The sequence below is a fragment of the Oryctolagus cuniculus genome, chromosome 3, assembly GCF_051225735.1.
Source record: "Oryctolagus cuniculus isolate XC-2025 breed Fujian yellow rabbit chromosome 3, ASM5122573v1, whole genome shotgun sequence".
Classification (NCBI taxonomy): Eukaryota; Metazoa; Chordata; class Mammalia; order Lagomorpha; family Leporidae; genus Oryctolagus; species Oryctolagus cuniculus.
Window position 1 is genome coordinate 34,739,445 of NC_142869.1, and position 19,559 is coordinate 34,759,003.

Here is a 19,559-nt window from a genome sequence, read left to right on the forward strand (position 1 = left end):
CCATTGCTGCTTTTTGGTAGCATTCTACACCTAGCTCCAGGATTTTAAATGTCTTCAATTTGAAAAGAAGCCCTAATGGCTTAAATTCTCTGAAATGAATGGAGTGTTCCAATGGATATTTGCATTGGAAAAAAATGTTGTAAGGAGAATTTTTTGTTAGCACTTGAAAATAAATACAATGGAAAACAACAAACAAATCATTTCATGTTGTTCCTCCTTGTAGGTATTGCTGTAGTCCTTTCAAATGACATATGAGTTCCTTAACAACAGAGGTCAGAATTTTTCATGTTATGCACTCCTACTACATAATACTTACAATGGCTCTAAGATTAAAGTACTCACTGAATACAATTTCCAGAGAATAGCTTTACTTGCACCCCTTTAACACTTACGTGACAACTTCATGATCATATTAAGGGGTGCTATTTCTATTTCCCATACTTTGGAAGCAGCATCAAGATATGTAATCTGTCCCCTCTGCTATAGCCATATGCTCTGAAATGCAAGCTTGAAGGGCAGATGTATAATCTGGGAAATTATCCAAATTCACGACCCCTTGGAGCCAAGGGTATTGTGTGTGCAATGCCAGCCCTGGATGCCCTGCCCAGAAATTCTAATTCATAGAAACAAAGGATTAAAAGGCACAGAGAAAGGGAAAAAAAGCCTACTGATTTCCTCAGACAAAATAGATGATTATTACATCATCATTTTTTTTTAAAGCTGACCAAAGTAGCATTTTCAATCACAGAGAACTTGTAGGGGTTCCTAACCCTTGAAGATTCCAATAGTAAAAGGAGACCTTCAGTAATATGACTCTGAGCTGTCTTCAGCCAAAATCTTACATCATTCTCTTGACCAATATCATTACTTACCCTTTGGTAATATCAGTCTTGTGTAAGGTACACAAAAATTTGACCAAAGTATTAGGATTTGTGGACTTCACAAAGATGAAAAGCCAAAGATCTTTTCTTGCAAAAATGAGAACAGAGGAGTGGATAGGTTTTGTTGGAATGAACAGGACTTGTTTTGATTCGTTTTAGTACCAGAAAGGCTTACAGAGCCTTCTCATGCACTACTCCTCTAGTGTGGGCAGGACAAGGAATTTACTCTGAAGAGCACTCCAGGGATTCAAAAAGAATTCTAATTAGTATCCCATCCATGTCCCATATGGGCAGTGACAACAAATAGCCAGATAAGCCTCTTCTTTCCCACTTTACAACAGGGCACATTCTGATCTGATAAAGGCTCCTTTGTGAACCCTATTTTATTTCTTCCTTTAACAATGAATCATTATAAGAATCTCTAGACAGAGTAATAAACCATAGCTTGTAACTACAAATATAACTAGAACTTTTTATTATGTGGTTTCTTATTGAAGGGAATTTTCCATTTCAAGCTTTCTCAGTTTGTTACGGACATTGTCCTCTACTTTGCTCCTATGTCATGTGGCTATTCATGTATTTCTAAGGAATATTTTAAGTTGGTTTATCTTGTAAGTATTTGTCAAAGGTGATTCAGATACAGTACAATAAAAACATGTATAACCATGTATACTCTTATCTACATTAGGACCATGTTTATTTGCATTTGGGTCTTTATAAAAGATAATCATGCATTCACTTAACAAACAGGTAATCTCTATCTGTGCTCCCAATAATATACCAGTTCTCAATATCCTGATGATAAAATACAAATAGATCCTAAATAAACTACAGCAAATAATTCAAACGATTTTAACAGTTTTATTTGTTCATAGGAAATAAAGGGAAAATTTTAAACTAAGTCTTTTGGAAAACAACAACAAAAAACAAAGTGAAAAAACAAAAAGTAAGTCTGTATATAGGTAATCAAACTTGAAGTTTGAGACTGCCTTCAGGTAAATGCTAATACTAAGAATCAGGAAGTTAGGGAGATGGTGTGATGGTGGAATCTTGCCGGATCTAGGAGTCAAGCCAAAAGTAGTGACCCTCAAAGGGCCTGCAACCTTCATTTAAGGTAGGCTGGAAGTCCTGATCCCTGAATACACTTGCCTCAACAAAGGCAGTCCAGGAAAATCTATCTTGTCTGGCTGTCGATGGAGAACAACAATCATCGTCGTCATCATCATCATCTTCCTCTGAGAATTTTCAACTACAAGATTTACTTCTTAGAGGTAATCAATCACATTTATTTTCTACTAATTAAGCCGCCAGTCGGAAAGTAATATGAGAATGATCTCAGGTTAGTATTGTCCCATTAATGCCCCAGAAGGAGCATGTCTAACTCCCCTCTGGAAAAGTGCACACGAAAGTTAGATTCCCCAGGAAACTCATCTAACACATAAAGAAAAATGCACCATGAATGAGAACCAGCAGAAACCCAAGAGAGATTTAGACACCAAATGGAATCCAGATGATAGACATGGACAAGTCACTCAGGGTGAAGTTCAGAGTCAGGGAGATTGAAAAGTAAGAAAGAAGGTGTAAGGGACATGGCTGAGGAGTACAGTATAGCACATACTGTCAAGCCTCCATATTTCTGGGTCCCCAATCATGGATTTAAAATATTTGAAACAAGTTCGCCTACACTAAATATGTGAAGACTTTCTCATTATTCCTTAAAAAAAAAAACAATATAGCAACTATACTCATGACATTTACCTTAGATATTATAAGTAATCTTGAGATGACTTAAAGTATACAAAAGGAGGTGCATGGGTTATTTGAAAACATGATGCTATTTTATATAGGAACTTGAGCACCTGCAGCTTATAGAACCTGGAACGAACCATGAGGGACAACTGTTTCTGCTAAATCCTTTTACTAGGACAGTAAGAGTTCCACAAGTAGAAGACAGAATGGGCAAGGAGCATATTAACAGGCATAATTTTCCAGAAGTGATGAAAAACATCACTACATGGCCATAGGAAACACACTGAATACCAAGAGTATATTAAAAAACCAAGACTGTAGTAAAAATAAACATCAAAGACAAAAACAACTTGAAAATATCCAGAGACAAAAAAGTGATCACAATTAAAGAAGCACAAACTAGACTACTGCCAGAGGACAATAGAATATCACCTTCTATGGGCTGTCAGTCTAACATAATAATAATAACAATAAAACTGAGTTGTTAGGAACAAGGCATTCTTTGATAAACAAGACCATTTAATCAATAGTTCATCATTAAAAGAACAACTGAAGGGCATACTTCAGGAAGAAGTTAAAAAGACCTCAACAGGGGTCAGCACTGTGGCGCAGTGGGTTAATGACCTGGCATCCCATATGGGTGCCAGTTCGAGACCTGGCTGCTCCACTTCCGATCCAGCTCTCTGCTATGGCCTGGGATAGCAGTAGAAGATGGCCCAGGTCCTTGGGCCCCTGCAACCGCATGGGAGACCCGGAGAAGTTCCTGGCTCCTGGCTTCAGATTGGCACAGCTCCAGCTATTGCGGCCAACTGGGGAGTGAATCATCAGATGGAAGATCTCTCTCTCTCTCTCTGCCTCTCCTCTCTTTGTGTAACTCTAACTTTCAGATAAATAAATACATCTTAAAAAAAAAAGACCTCAACAGGGAAAGTCTCAGAATCATGAAAAAAATTGATTAATACTTGGGTAAATATGAACAAATAATGAATGCACAAAACATTAAAATTATACATACTTTGTGGGATCAAATAATAAGAAAGAAAACACAGCTGACATAGTGTGATGAAATGGCTTTCAGGGATTTCAATTTATTTTTAAACAAAAATGAATTTATCTTCTAATGCTAGACATCCATATTGGAAGGTGATAAGGAAAACTAAAGTTTCTTAGATGCTTGTATTCTTTGGGAAAAGGATTAAGTATGGACTATTTTTAGATTTTGTTAACTACTTAAGATAAAAAATGAAGCACAATTTAATTTTCAAAACAGTATAACAAAAAAGGAAAAGTAATTTATCCTTAGATGACAAGAAAGCAGAAAAAGTCATTAAAATGCAGTTAAAATAAAAAATGCAAGCTAAGAAGATAAGCATACACTATGTCAGCAATCACAATAAATGTAAATGAGCTAAACTCTAGTTATAATTCCAGTTGTCAGACTGAGAATCAGAATAAAATCCACTATTTGTTAGGATAAATCATACACATACAACATAAGGACATGGAGAGTTTGAAAGTAAAAATATGCAAAAAGGTAAAACAAGAAAAAAATTTAGCAAATACTAGGCAAAGGATGATTGTTTGTGCCAGGCACTGCTCTTGGAACTAAGGGAACAAGCTCTCTGCCCTATTGAAATTGTCATTCTGGAGGTAGAAGGGACAGAAACACACTTACTGCAGACTAATAAAGTGGTAAAAGGAAATCAATAGAATAAAGTAACAGAAACTGACTTTTTGTTGGCTATTCTAATGGTGTGGTCAGAGAAGGTTTATTTGAAGAAACATCTTGGCCGGACAATTAAATCAGAGAATCTGCCATACGACACGGGGGAAGATCATTCTGAGGAGAGGTGATGCATTCACAAAGGGCCTGAACAAAGCAGACATTGGCTTTTTCCAGAAATAAAGCAGGTACTGCAAGCTGAGCAGGAGAAGGAAGTTGTGAGAAGTTTAGAGAAGTAGGCAGCACAGATGAGATCTGGTCTTACGGGTCATGGTGAGAAAGTTGTATTACTGGTGGGAAACAATCAGAGGCATTTGAGAGACATAATTTGATTCTTGTTTTCCAAAGGTTCCTTTGGCTCCTGAGAATGGAAGGATAGAGAATGTAGACGGGAATGATTCATTTACTAACGTTCTCCAGGTGATGGTGGCTTGCACAAAGGTAGGAAGTAAAGCGGCAGTTCACCCTGAATTGCTGCTGGATTAATGTGAGTATTTAAGAAAATGAAATGTACATTACTGCATTTGGTAGGACTTCCCAGGCCCCCATGGAAGGGCCCCACTGCATGTGCTGTGTCTCCTTAATACAAGAAATGGCCTATTGGGGGAATGCATTAGAAAAGCTAACTCAAGTGAGACTTGACAGAGAATTTCTTAGTAAGCAACAGATGGATCTTTAGTTATTTCTTTCATTGAAGTAACCAGTGTTCAACCAGAATTAAAGACATTTCACTACCGGAAAGAGGACAGGAATAGGACTGAGAGTATGATTATTACACATTCTAAAAATCTTAACGTGTAGAAAATAAAGAAATACATATGGAAACTTATCAAATTGATCAATGTTTCCCAAACTTCATTTTTACATTTCTGCAGTTGGGGTTTAGTTTGTCTTGGCTAAAATTGTGCATAGTTTTAAAAAAAAAAAAAAACTGATTATAAAAGGACTTTATTCAAAAGGTAACTTTGAACAGCTTTGTTCTATTTAGATGGAGTGAAATTTGCAAATTATTTTGTGTGGGTGTGTGGTTTCCAATTATCAGTAGAGTGGGAGTGAATTTGCATTTGCTTATTTTAGCAAGGAGAGGTAATCTAGGTTACTTAAAGTTTTCTCTTTTATTTTTACATATTCATCATTAGCCCTGTTATTATAAGTCTGCTTTTATTGGATACAGTTGGGTATTATGAGCCTCTAAAAAAGAACTTTTTGTACATGGTATCATGACAATACTTTATTAAATAAATTACCAAGGAGTATTTTCTTCCTCTTTATTATACTTAAGATTGGTGTGTGTGGGGGTTTAATATCCCTTGATATGTTTTTCATCATGGCTTTTTTCCTCCCATTAACCTACAAATGAGAGCTCTCATAGTTAAGGATGTATTTCTGCCCCATATAGGACCATAGATAACTCAGCTTCAGCCTTCATCATCTTCCCAGATACCAGATTCTATCCCTTTCCTGTGGTTCCCCTGTACATAATCTATGCCAGTCCCTATACTAAACTTCTTCCATTTATACGGCTATTTCTAACCTAAGATTCTGCATGTGAAGTTTTGAAATGTTTAAAAATATTTAAATATTGTACATGTTTTAAGAGGGTGAATGGGAAGATAGTGGTCAAAGAATACATATTTATAGATTGATACGAGGGATAAGTTCAGGAGATCTATTGTACAGTATGGTCGTTATTGTTAATGACAATATATTATACTCAGGAAAAATGGTGAGACAGTGGTTGCTAAGTGTTCTCACTGCAAAGTTACTATGTAAAGCAAGGCATTCATCAATTAGGCAGATTTAACCATTCCTTGATATACATACTTCAAAGCATGCTATACATGAGAAATATTAACAACTTTATGTCAATTTAAGAAATACATTTAAAAATATGTTTAAAAATCCATAGTTCATTACCTCATTCATGTTAAATATAGTCTGAGCATAAAAAATTCAAATGCTATGGATTAAATGGAAAGTTCCTATGACTCCAAATCCTCATTTTTCTCCTTTCCATAAGGCACCTACGATTACTTTTTCTTGGCATTTGTGTTTATTTATAAACACAGGTGTTTTCACTGTTTGCACTGCCATTATTGACAGAAAGCCATGAGCATACTAGGCAGGGGCCATGTTCTATATCATTTTGTGTTTCTAGGGCCTGGCATAGAATCTGGCACGTGGTAGATGCTCAATGAATATTGGCTTGATGGGTCGCCATTGGTCCTCCCTCACTCTGCCTTTTACAGCAGATAGCAGAGTTCTGCCTGAATGAGAAACACATGGGCCTTGGGAATATTAAAGGTGTAAGGCAGCCTTAAAAACTGACCAAACAACATGAGAGATTATAGGGCCCATGTTATATGAGAAATACATATCTTGTTTTTAATTTTCTGGCACTCAGCTCTGTGAAGTCCTTGGAATCTTGGTGTATTTGAGAAGATGCCTGAGGGTTCCTGAGGAGCCTCTGAATGGGGACTGGCTTCCAGAGAAACCAAACACGTGATTTCGAGGGAGCTTCCAGTTTCATTGCCAGAGTACGGGAGAGGAAAGAGAGACTGAAGGTCACACCAACTGTTGACGGCCAATGATGGAAGCAACCAGGCCTACATAACGAAGCCTCAATAAAAACCCCAGAGGGCGGAGTCCAGAGAGCTTCTGGTGTGCCAAACATGAGGCAGTATCTCAAAGATAGTTTGCTGTGAGAGAGTGTGGGGGCTCTTAGACCCACCACACATACCATGCACATATAACAGTATTTCACTCCATGACATGACGGTGGTTCCAAAGGTTGTAGTGAGTTGAAACATTCATGGCAATGTAGTAGCCACTGTAGTGTGACACAGTAATCACATTTTGGGGATGTTGGTGTAACCAAACGTACTTTGCTGCCAGTTGTATAAAAGTATAGCATATACAATTATGTACAATGTTTGATAATGATAATATTTATTATTCTATACTTTTATCATTATTTCCACTTATACAAAAGAAGTTAACTATAACACAACCTCAGGCAGGTCTTTCAGGAGGTGTTCAGAAGAAATCACTGTCACAGGAAATGATAGCTCCATGTGTGACGCTGACCCTGAAGACCTTGTGGAAGGGGAAGACAGTGACACCAGTGAACCTCACCTTGTATAGGCCAAGGCCACTGTATGTGTCATCTTACTTTTTACAAAAACAAAACAAAACAAAACAAAGAACAAAAAAGAAAATAAGGACATAAACAATGAAATATATATGTTTTTGTACCTCTGTAAAATGTGTCCATGTTTTAAGCTAAGTGCTACTACTAAAGAGTCAAAGATTTCTCCCAGTGGAAAGAACAGGCCATCAAAGAAGTAGGTACCTTTCTCTGGAGGGAGGAGAGAAGATGATCCCTTTTAATTATGGCCTTGTCTAAATAAGGTCAGAGTTTGTGAACTCAAGAGGTTTCCATAGCCTTGGCAGCTCATGAAAAGAGCCTTGGATGATTACTGATGTCGTAAGTAAGAGTATCAATTGTTAAATTAACAATAGGAGTCACTGTGCACTTACTCCCCATGTAGGATCTCTGTCCTTAATGTGTTGTACTATGTGAATTAATGGTAAAACTAGTATTCAAACAGTACTTTATACCTTGCGTGTCTGTGTGGGTACAAACTGTTGAAATCTTTACTTTAGTATATACTAAATTGATCTTCTGTACATATAGATAATTAAAAATGAATCTTAGTGAAGAATGGGATGGGAGAGGGAGTAGGAGATGGGATGGTTTGCAGGTGGGAGGGAGGTTATAGGGGGGAACTGCGATAATCCAAAAGTTGTACTTTTGAAATTAATATTTATTAAATAAAAGTTTTCTAAAAAAAAGTCAAATATTTCTAAAAATAAAAAAATTAGAAAATGTTACAGTAAGTTAAGGTTAACTTATTATTGAAGAGGAAAATAACATAGTATAGCCTAAGCAAGCATTGTTTACAGAGTCTGTAGTAGTGTACAACGATGTCCCAGGAATTCAAATTCACTTGTCTGTCACCCACAGATCCACTGGGGGCAACTTCCATTTCTACCCAGTAACAGAATTATCCAAGTGGGCCATAATTTTACTGTATGTGTTCTATGTTTAGATACATAGCTACTTGTATTTTTGCTACAATTACCTATAGTTTTCTGCACAGGAGCATGCACAGGTTTGTACAAGTTTGGAGCCTAGAATCAATTAGCTACACCACCTTGCCTATATGTGTAGTAGGCTTGAGTATTTAGGTGTGGGTAAGTACACCCTGTGGTATTTGTAGAACAATGAAATCACCTAATGATGCATTTCTCAGAACATACCCCTTTGCTAAGTAATGTATGACTGTAATTGGATATGGAATAAAAAATCTTTCTAGCTCTTTCCAAGTTTATGCTTTCTTAGGGCTGCTGTATTTGAAAGCTGGTAGGTGTGGAATCCAATAATTTGATTGGTATATTTTCATTGCAAAAAGTTTATTGAAGGCTTCCAAGAGATGAATATGAAAGAGAAAGGATAGAAGTAAGTCGTGTTCAAATTGCAAGTTGAAATGTTTTGTTACTATGTGTATTCTAGAATGTGACTTGTTTTTCCCCATAGTACATCCAAACTTACACACAAAAAAGTTCTGATTGACGATGATAGCATAATGTTTCTTTAAGAGAAGTATTTTATTTTTATTTATTTATCCGTTTGAAAGAAGAGATGGAAGGAGGGAGATGGAAGAGAGAGAGAAACAGAGAGAGCTCCCATCTGCAGATTTGCTTCCCAAATTCCCACAACAGCAAGGTCTGTGGGGCTGAGCCAAAACCAGAGCCAGGGCCTCAGTTAAGATCTCCCATGTTAGTAACAGGAATCCAACTACATGTGCTATCACCAATGCTTCCCAAGGTCTGCATTAGCAAGAAGCCAAGTCAGGAACTAGAGCTGAATATTGAACTCAGCTACTCCAAAGTGCATGTCTTAACCATTAGGCTGTATACCCATTCAAATTGGGTGTAATTTTTAAGATCTTGCTCTTTCATGTAATTCCTACTGTTGCTCCTCTTCAGTTGTACAGCTAGTTCAACATTGGGTACTGAGAACAGAACCTGTATGAAATTTTAATGCCAAATATTTATGCTTGGCTGGCACCATGGCTTACTTGGCTAATCCTCTGCCTGTGGCGCTGGCACCCTGGGTTCTAGTCCCGGTTGGGGCACTGGATTCTGTCCTGCTTGCTCCTTTTCCAGTCCAGCTCTCTGCTGTGGCCTGTGAAGGCAGTGGAGGATGGCCCAAGTGCTTGGGCCCTGTACCAGCATGGGAGACCAGGAGGAAGCACCTGGCTCCTGGCTTCGGATCGGCATAGCTCTGGCCGTTGTGGCCACATGGGAGGTGAACCAACAGAAAGAAGACATTTCTGTCTGTCTGTCTCTCTCTTTCACTGTCTAACTCTGCCTGTCTATATATCTATATCTATATCTATCTATATATATATATTTATGCTACATTTATCAGCCATTTTGTATTTTTTTTAACTGCAGATGTTCACTCTGGTACTTAGATGCACAATTACAACTGTTAGTTTCAAACCATACAAGATGCATTTTCCATGGAGGGTAAAGTTTATGAGTTCAAACAGGGGCCAATGCTGAGGCGTAGTCGTCTAAAGCCTCGGCCTGTGGCACCAGCATCAAATGGGCACAGGTTCATGTCCCAAGCGCTCCTCTTCTGATCTGGCTCCATGCTAAAGTACCTGGGAAAGCAACAAGAGATAGCTCAAGTGCTTGGGCCCCTGTACTGATGTGGGAGGCAAGAAGAAGCATCTGCTTCCTGGCCTCAGATCGGCCCAGCTCTGGCCATTGTGGACCTTTGGGGAGTGAACCAGTGGATGGAAGACCTTTCTCTCTGTCTCTCCTTCTGTCTGTTAACTCTACCTACCAAATAAATAAATAAGTATTTAGAAAAAGAGTTCAAACATATTTGAAGAATTTGACATAGACAGAAATAGCCTCTTCTTTTTTTTTTTTTTTTTTTTTTTTTTTTTTGACAGGCAGAGTGGACAGTGAGAGAGAGAGAAAGGTCTTCCTTTGCCGTTGGTTCACCTTCCAACGGCCACCATGGCTGGCGCACTGCAGCCAGCTCACGGCGCTGATCCGATGGCAGGAGCCAGGTACTTATCCTGGTCTCCCATGGGGTGCAGGGCCCAAGGACTTGGGCCATCCTCCACTGCACTCCCTGGCCACAGCAGAGAGCTGGCCTGGACGAGGGGCAACCGGGACAGAATCCGGTGCCCCGACCGGGACTAGAACCCAGTGTGCCGGCGCCGCAAGGCGGAGGATTAGCCTAGTGAGCTGCGGCGCCAGCCCCTCTTCTCTTTATAAAATTAATTTTAGTTATTTAAATAATTCAGAAAGCCTAGAAACTATACATTTTCTAAAACAACACACATTTAAGCATAGTAAATTTTATCTCCAAAGACAAATTTTGAAATCCAGAATAATGCTATAGTATACTAAATAGTATTAGCAGAATGTTTTCCCCCATAAATCTTTTATTTAAGGTACAAAAACTTCATACATTTTCTAAATACAAGTTTAGAAACATACAGATTCTTCCCACTCTACCCGTCCTGTCACCTGCACTCCTACCTTCTTCCTTCCCCCTCTCCTAGTTCCATTCTTATTTTTTACTAAGATCTATTTTCAATTAACTTTATGTAAATATCAATATATAAGGTCAGTGGAGACAAATATGTACCAAAATAGGCCATATCAATAAATTCTAGTAGAATTCAGACTAAAGTAATTTCTTCTATGCATTTACATCTAGAGGGAAAAGAAATATATATCATAATAAAAGAAGTATAATGGATAACAACTATAAATAGAATTACCAAGTCTGGAGAAATTGGAAATTTGTATTTAGAAGTTTGTTTGGGGCTGGCGGTGTGGCATAGTGAGTAAAGCCTGCTGCCTGCAGTGCCAGCATCCCATATGGTCACTGGTTTGTGTCTGGCCTATCCTCTTCTGATTCAGCTCCCTGCTGATGGCTTGGGAAAGTAGTAGAAGATGGCTCAAGTCCTTGGGCCCCTGTACCCATGTGGGAGAACCTGAAGAAGCTCCAGGCTCCTGGCTTCAGACCGGCCCAGCCCCGGCTCTTGCAGCCATTTAGGGCATGAACCAGCAGATGGAGGACCCCCCCCCCCACCTCGCTCTTGCACACTCTCTCTCTCTCTGCCTATGCCTCTCTGTAACTCTGCCTTTCAAATAAATAAATCTTTTTTTAGAAAAATAAGTCTGTTCTATTTTGATGGGTTTTAATGGTAAAAGCTTAAAGGAAAACTTACCAATGCTGTGCTAAAATACTCTATTTTTCTTTATTAATGCTGGATTTGGGAGAAATTTTGAGGATTTCAATGATAGTTTAGGTTATTAAATCAGGCAAAATTGGCAGCAATGAAGCTTAGACAGGAAGAGATTGCTGACATGCAAGTCAACAAATTTGAGTCTCAGTTTTGTTGCCCAGCAGCTGGGCTTTTTTATAGGAGTCACGTTTGCTGTGTAGGTGTCAAGCTACTCTTTAAAACAAGCTGGTTTTACTAGAGATATATAATGCTTCATTGTATTGTCAACATTCTGTAAGGCCACCATTAAGTATAGAATGGGAAATGAAACCACAAGAGAAGATACTACAAACTCAGCTATAACCCACCCTGTGAATATTGTGTGTGTGCATGTGTAAAATATGGTTTTCAAAATGTTCTTCCATATGATTTGACTTCAGTGACTCAAACATAAGCCAGCATGAATTACCTATTATCTTTATTGTGTCTTATTTTCTTGGGTAATCTGTTGGCCAATCCTGTAACATCACGATGGATAGACCTGGCATTACCATAAAACTGAGACCATTCACATCTTACTTCCTAACCTCCTTCTACCTGTAGGTGTGTCTGCATCACAGGCAGCCCTACTCCTTTCCCCATGACCTAGCCTCATCCTTTTCAAGGCCAACCACTACAGCACTAGGCTCTTAATCCCATCCCTTTCACAATTTCTGCATTCCTGTTACTTTCTTCTATCACAGACAGATAAATATATCTTTTCTCTCAGTCTATAAGCACAAAGTTGCTCATTAATAACATGAAAGAACCAAAAAACAGCTTTTCTTTTCTTCTCTTCCCCACCTTACACCACTTTTCTCCTTTTTCTTTACATTCAGATTTTGGAAATATCATCCATGCTTGTTTTCACCTTTTTACAACCAAACTGGTTTTCTCAATCCTTCTTAAGCTATTTCATTTTGTTTTTCTACAGAAACATTCCAGCTGAATCATGTCTCAATTTCAAAACCTAGCAAAAAAATAGGCATCTTCTCAAACCTTCTGCAATCCTGGCACCAGTCCTTGTATAAATTCTTGATCTCCCCATTCATGAGAGACAGGAGCTATTTATAACAAATAATCCACACAGACCACAGTAGAGATAGAATTGACCCAAACTTTCTTCACTTACTAAAAGAATTAAAATTCAGCTTACTGAAAACTGTAGATTCATCTAAATAAGCTAGACCCTGTTACTGCTGCTGCCATCTTTCATAAATTCCAAGATATGTGGGCCTCCTCATTTATTCTTTTCTGTGCTGTTGGTCTTAGTCCTCTTTGCACATTTAGCATGACTCACAGTCCCACCCTTCTCCTCCATCCCAGAGTTGCCATCTTCAGTCCAACTATCTTGCTGGGGTTGACAAAGTACTGTTCACTTTCAACCCCTTCTCTGAAAATCCACCTGCCTTGTAGCCTTAATTGAAACCAAGTCCTACTTCAAGTCAGTATTGGGAGGGGGATCAACTTCCTCCTGATTTCTCATTTCCACTTGGTGTCCATCGCTCATCCACCCTCTTAGAAAATCTTAACTCCTTCATAGATCAGGGCAGCCTCCCACTCTTGCTTAGCCTTGTCCTCTGCTATCTTTACCACTAATTAATACTAAAGGCTCTGGCACAGAGTTTGTAGCTTACCTGTATCTCTACCCTAACTCCATCTTATCCTTGTTATCAAAAGCATCCATCTCAGGAAACTACTGGTCCATAGAAGATAAGAGACACATTCAAGAAACCTGGTTCTATTGTGTAGACTGGAATGAAACCCAATTACTGCTGAGACCAGCAAATCCCAGCCAATGAGAAAATACATGATAAAGAAGTAAATGTTTATGGTGTGCTTTGTCATTCAGCATAGCTGTGACAACAGTTCACTTGTATGACAATCAAATTGGATCCTCCTTCTCACTTATCCTCTAAGCATAATTTAATAGTAAAACCAAAAAACCTTAAGGCAAGACTTTATTGCCTAAATATTCCTTTCCATTGCTATTGCTAATCATTTAAATTTATGCCTACATCATCTCTCACCTAGATTATTGCCACTATCATGGTATCTTGATCACACTTCTTGTTTTTGTTTTCCCTTCAGGTCCCCACAGCTACCACACTGATGTTTCTAGAACGTAAAGATGGCTACTTGCCTCCCTTAATCTATTTGGTTTCTCTGAGCCCATAGGATCAATGCTCTTTCATATGGTAGCAGTTCTCCATGATCCACTGGGACTACTTGCTCAATCTGGTATCTCATCACTCTCATTTTGTATCCCTGCCACACTGAATTGCTTAGTTTCTTCAATACACTGTGATGTTGCATAACTTTCCCTGTATCTAAAATTTGTGAGCCCATTGATCTTTTCTTTTTTTTTTATTTAAAGATTTATTTATTTAAAAGTCAGAGTTACACACAGAGAGGAGAGGCAGAGAGAGAGAGAGAGAGGTCTTCTGTCCGCTAGTTCACTCCCCAATTGGCTGCAATGGCCGGAGCTGTGCCAATCACAAGCCAGGAGCCAGGAGCTTCCTTTGGGTCTCCCATGTGGGTTCAGGGGTCCAACGTCTTGGGCCATCTTCCACTGCTTTCCCACGCCATAGTAGAGAGCTGGATCAGAAGTGGAGCAGCCAGGCCTCGAACTGCAGCCCATATGGGATGCTGGCAGTGCAGGCGGTGCCTTTACCTGCTACACCACAGCTCCAGCCCCTACCATTGACCTTTTGTAAATCTCGAACTTCTAGTTAGCTTGAGATCCTGCTGCAGAAGCACTTCCTCTCTGAAACAAGACAGCCATCCCTTAATCTGCAGCAAGATGGATACTATTTCTGACATTACTGCACCACACTCTTTAGCAGGAAGGTACCAGGCAGATATTTCATTTAGCATTTACATTCTTTCTCCTCTAACAAATTAAATGTGGCTTTTAAAGGCAGAGACCATGTCCCATTTCACTTTGTAACTCTCGTACCTGGCACGTATCTGTCACAGAGCAGACATTTAATAAATATGAATCGAACCAAAGTAATTAACTTCAAAATTTGATTTGGAAAAAACAACTTTGTGGGGGTCAGTACTGTGGCACAGTAGGTTAATCCTCTGCCTGTGGTGCCGGCATCCCATATGGGCGCCGGTTCTAGTCCCGGCTGCTCCTCTTGCAATCCAGCTCTCTGCTATAGACCGGGAAAGTAGTAGAAGATGGCCCAAGTCATTGGGCCCCTGCACCTTCATGGGAGACCCAGAGGAAGTTCCTGGCTCCTGGCTTTTTATCGGCCCAGCTCCAGCCATTGCAGCCATTTAGGCAGTGAACCTGTGGATGGAAGACCTTTCTCTCTTTCTCTCTCTCCCACTGACTGTAACTCTACCTCTCAAATAAATAAGTAAAATCTTTAAGAAAAAAAAAAAACTTTGTGTATTCACTCATGAAATGCAGAGATCCACAAACTGCTATATTTGAGTAGCAAAGAGAGTGATATATTTGTTTCTATTCAGTTTGCTTCATTGAATTTTGGAATGCACAGTACTCAGAAGTCTTCTGCAACATAGGAAATGATACGTCTGCTTCATAATCAAGTTTGTATAGGAAGACTCCTAGACAGAGGACTAATTTTGCTAAGATAACTTCTGAGTCCTGTGGAGATGTAAACCAAAGCTGGAGCATGTGGAAAATGTATACTTTTTTTGGATGTAAAGCTAAATTTATCCAACTTAACGAGTGACATAGCTGTAGAAGGTACCCAATAGAGTTGCTTCTCCAAGTGGAGGCTCATGCTGTGTTACATTAACTGACTGATGACAAAAGAGAATTCAAGTTCAATGACTACTAACATGACAATCTTAGTTCTTCTCAACAATAACTGAAAAGTCATGAAAAATAGCAAACCACTTAGAAGACTCAAATATGAAGAATTACCATGGTTTTTGTTCCAAAATCTAAAGCTGTATTTCAATTTTGATACTCTATAGAAGTATGGGGTGCTAAGACTCAACAAAATCTATGAAATATCATTTAATAAGTTATTGCTCTTACATCAAAGTCACTGTCTGCTCACTTTATGTTTTTAAAAGCTCTATTTTTTTGCAATGATCCAGAAGTTTCTTAGGCTATGTTTGTACATTCTAGGTTTGATATTTGTACAAGTTGTATTTACAACAGAATGCAAGATCTGCCTAAGTAGCAACTTAAAAACTAACTCTTCAGCTTCTGCTATAAAGGCACATAATATATGTGCATTTTCTCTCATATGTCTCTGCACTCAGACAACATATTCATATACAAGTACACATGCAGCCATGCCTGCAGGAAAACAAATGAAAAATTATCAAATTAGATGCCCCCTCATACTAGCCAGGTCATAGTAGTTTATAAATAAATTAGAGCCACAGTGCTCCTTGTTCAGCTGGTTGAAGTTATAACATGTAAATAAGGTTTTACTGAATATCTTGATATTTGCTTGTGATATCTTCCAAGTAAAATAGAGGTAAAGAGAGTATCTTATTTCTCTCCTCCAATTTTCTGTTTCTGTGAGGTCATTAGGCACCTGCTGGGGGAATGTTCATTGTGCTAACACGTAAGTTCTACAGAGCCCTAACTTCACTAGCTACCAGCTTGGACAGCACACATTTAAATGCCCTGAGCTCAACTTTGTTCATGAGTAAACCATGTCAGGATCCCAAACACACTTGGTGGCTGCAAGGCACCTTCTATGGAGAGATTCCCCCCTAGACTGTTGATGAGTACTTGCTCATTAATTGATAAACTTGTCTCAGAAAAGGTCTGGACTTCCTGCCAACCATTACTTTCACAGACTTGCCTGTTTTACAGCTATATAGACAGGTGTTTGAGAATATAAGAAATTAAAACAGGAATAGGAAAGCTTTTTAGTCCATTTTGCTAATTAATATGTCAGAGCTCATAAAGAAGACCTCATCGGCTCTCTCCAGCACTGCATCATCTTAAAGAGCCGGGTCAGCAAAGATCCCTGCAGACAGTCAATACATATTAAAACAGTGCCAAGCAGTAAATCAAAACAAAGAGAAGAAAAAAAAAGAGAAGATACAGTTTTTAAAAAAGCAAAATTTATAATCCCTTTCAGACTGAATCCAGAGGAACATTAAACCATTGGATTAGGTGTCATTCTAGTATCAGAAAAAAAAATGAAAATTTCTTCTCAGGTTTACTTCATGATTCTGAGATTAAGCAAAATTAAACCATAATTTAAAAAAAATCCACGCTCAATTAAGTATCATTTTCTCGGCATTCTAGTGCTCCCTATAATTAGGTGATTTACAAAATATTCTCGTTTAAAATACATATTTTTCTGCTCTCTCCTCCCCTCCCCCACTAATTCTAGAATTTAAATTTTATTCAGTCTGCGAGACAGGGGAAGAATTAAAATGCTTTTGGTCTTTTATGGCTCTCTGACACTTCAGATTTTTCTTACAGGAATCAAACTAAAGGCATTTTATTTATAACTTCTCCAGGTGAGCCACCCTGTCCATAGACAGAAATACCCCCAACCCCTACCCCCATCCCCGTGTGGAGAAGAGCCCTGGGAGATTATAACCCAGAGTGGCACATGCTGTCTCCCTCTTCCAGGTAGGGAGATCAATACATCAGCAGGGATGCTCCTGACACAGGTTGCTGGAAGAGTCTCAAGAATACTGGAATGGTTTCACAAGTGGGGAGGGGAACACTGCATTTTGGGCCAACACTGTTAAAAAGATTTATCTTACCTAGGCCTTTGATGTGAGCTGAGCTCTGAGGAATCAACCATTTAAAGATTAAGCCAAGGAAAGGTGCCAAATGTATTGTCACAAATTTGGGAGGTACCCAAGCCAGACCAACAGATGGAACTTGGCACAAAAGGACTCTCCACATGCTAAGTAGCTGACTCAGAAGAAACTGTAATGCAGATGAATTTATTAAAATGTTGAATATCATCCTGGATAAAAGGATGGATGATAAATTTAGGTCAAAACATACAATTTTATTTGTTTAAGTTCTTGATGGTCTTGAATAGTCAGAGCACTGCACACATTTCTATAATTAAAGAGAAGAGGGATTCTTCTCAGCAATAAAAAAGATTTCATGGTATTTTTTCTTTAACCCAAATATTCTGAAGATGGGGCTCTGAGTAGTAAAAAGGATACTGCAACCAAAAGAGATTGAGTGATCCCTTTTTGACCTGGTGAGATAAGTTTAATCAGTGAACTTTACAAGTTCAAATACAACTGGGTAACTTGATTAGTAGCCACAGACCGCCTCTATCAGATTGAGACTATACTTCTTAGCGGGTGTGTTTAGAATGATTAAGTCAGAATCAAAAGAACCTTCGTGCTCTGACGCCCCCAGTCCTCATCCCCACCAGCAACAAAGCCCAGTGAGAAATTCGTCTACATAAACTCGGACACACACGAGGGAGTTTCATTTCAAGTGAGGGATGAGTTTATGAAGATCATTATAATGCAAGACAAACTTTCCAAGAGAAATAAATGGGATTCATTCTTGGAGCATATCCATTTATAACCTTAGTCATATTTGTCTTTAATGCTGCTCTGTATTTTTTTCACAAATATTTAACAGTATGCTCTCACTTAACATCACTCGAGAGTGTACAATTTTAGGTGATTATTTAGCTCTCTTTATTGCAGGCCACATTTGCTCCAGAGTATCAAGTTTCTGATTGTTATCTCAGTATTTGCATTGCCACCTCAGAAGCCCAATGGAAAAGTAAATGTTTTGATGATAGAAGTGTAATTAAAAATACAATATTAGTGAATGTTGGAATAATAGTACAGTAATAGCAGAAATTTTTTCAATTTGACATATTAAAATAGTATGGTTCATGGGAAATAAAGACTTAGTACTATTTCTCTCTACCAGCTAAAGTCAAGATACCATGTGGATTTTATAATTAACCTACCTGATAGCTTGTATTGTGATATTTTTGACTTTTTTTTTCTATCTAGAAAGTTATTACTTCAAGTTGTATACTTAGTGTAGTTCTTTATTAATATTTTTGTGATGCTATCTAACAAACCATAGCACCCTTATTTACCAAAAATATTACAGAAATATACTAAGATGACAAGTCTTATTCAAAAGGTGTGTCAATAGCTTTTAATGAGTAGCTAAATTGTTTAGAAATTGACTAAGAGGAGAAGAAGAAATAATTTCCTGGAAAAAGCCAAGAGGCTTATTCTTTTCTCATTTTCAAAAACCAAACTGATAAACTTGCCTGCAAATCACTTCAACTTTTTGCCTTGGAGTCTACCCTAGTCCCTAAAGAGGTGTTCGTTTTCAGGTATTAATGTGTGTAAGAGAAAAATAAGCAGGACTGTGCATTTCAGATGAAAATAATACAGGCTACCCCCAAGGTTCCTTGATCATGAGAACTTCCTTCTCAGGCTCCTAAAAATATTTCCAGTAGTAGTAGAAAATTTAGTGGCACAGGATGATGGGAACAAGCAGCACGTGGCAACTTATCCCTCCCACAGACATCTTTTCTTTCCCTGTGATCTAACCTCTTAGGCTCTTTATTAGGAGGACCAGGGAAAGCCTACTAAGAGTTGTGAACCAGCGCTTCCCTGCTGTTATCACTAGAGAATCTGGAGAAAGGAAGAAAAGAAAAAAAAAATCATAATCTTGCCCTGGAACATGATGGAAGTAATGAGGCATCAAGGCCACTTACTGCTCAAAACCTAATTGGCACATAAACACAGGCAATGCTGGCTGTCGGGAAAGACTCCTTTGTTTCAGAAATGCAGGGATGCCAACAAATCACATTGCTCTCTGGTGTGGAGTGACAAGTGTAAGAGCAAAATGGATGCACACCCCCCACCCCCCCCCAT

At 38.6% G+C, this 19,559-nt stretch overlaps 1 protein-coding gene across 5 annotated transcripts in view; it reads right to left on the minus strand.

The window, feature by feature from the left end:
• Positions 1-19,559, minus strand: part of PARD3B (par-3 family cell polarity regulator beta) — a 1,145,366-nt gene that overhangs the window by 393,424 nt on the left and 732,383 nt on the right. The window lies entirely within an intron of this gene.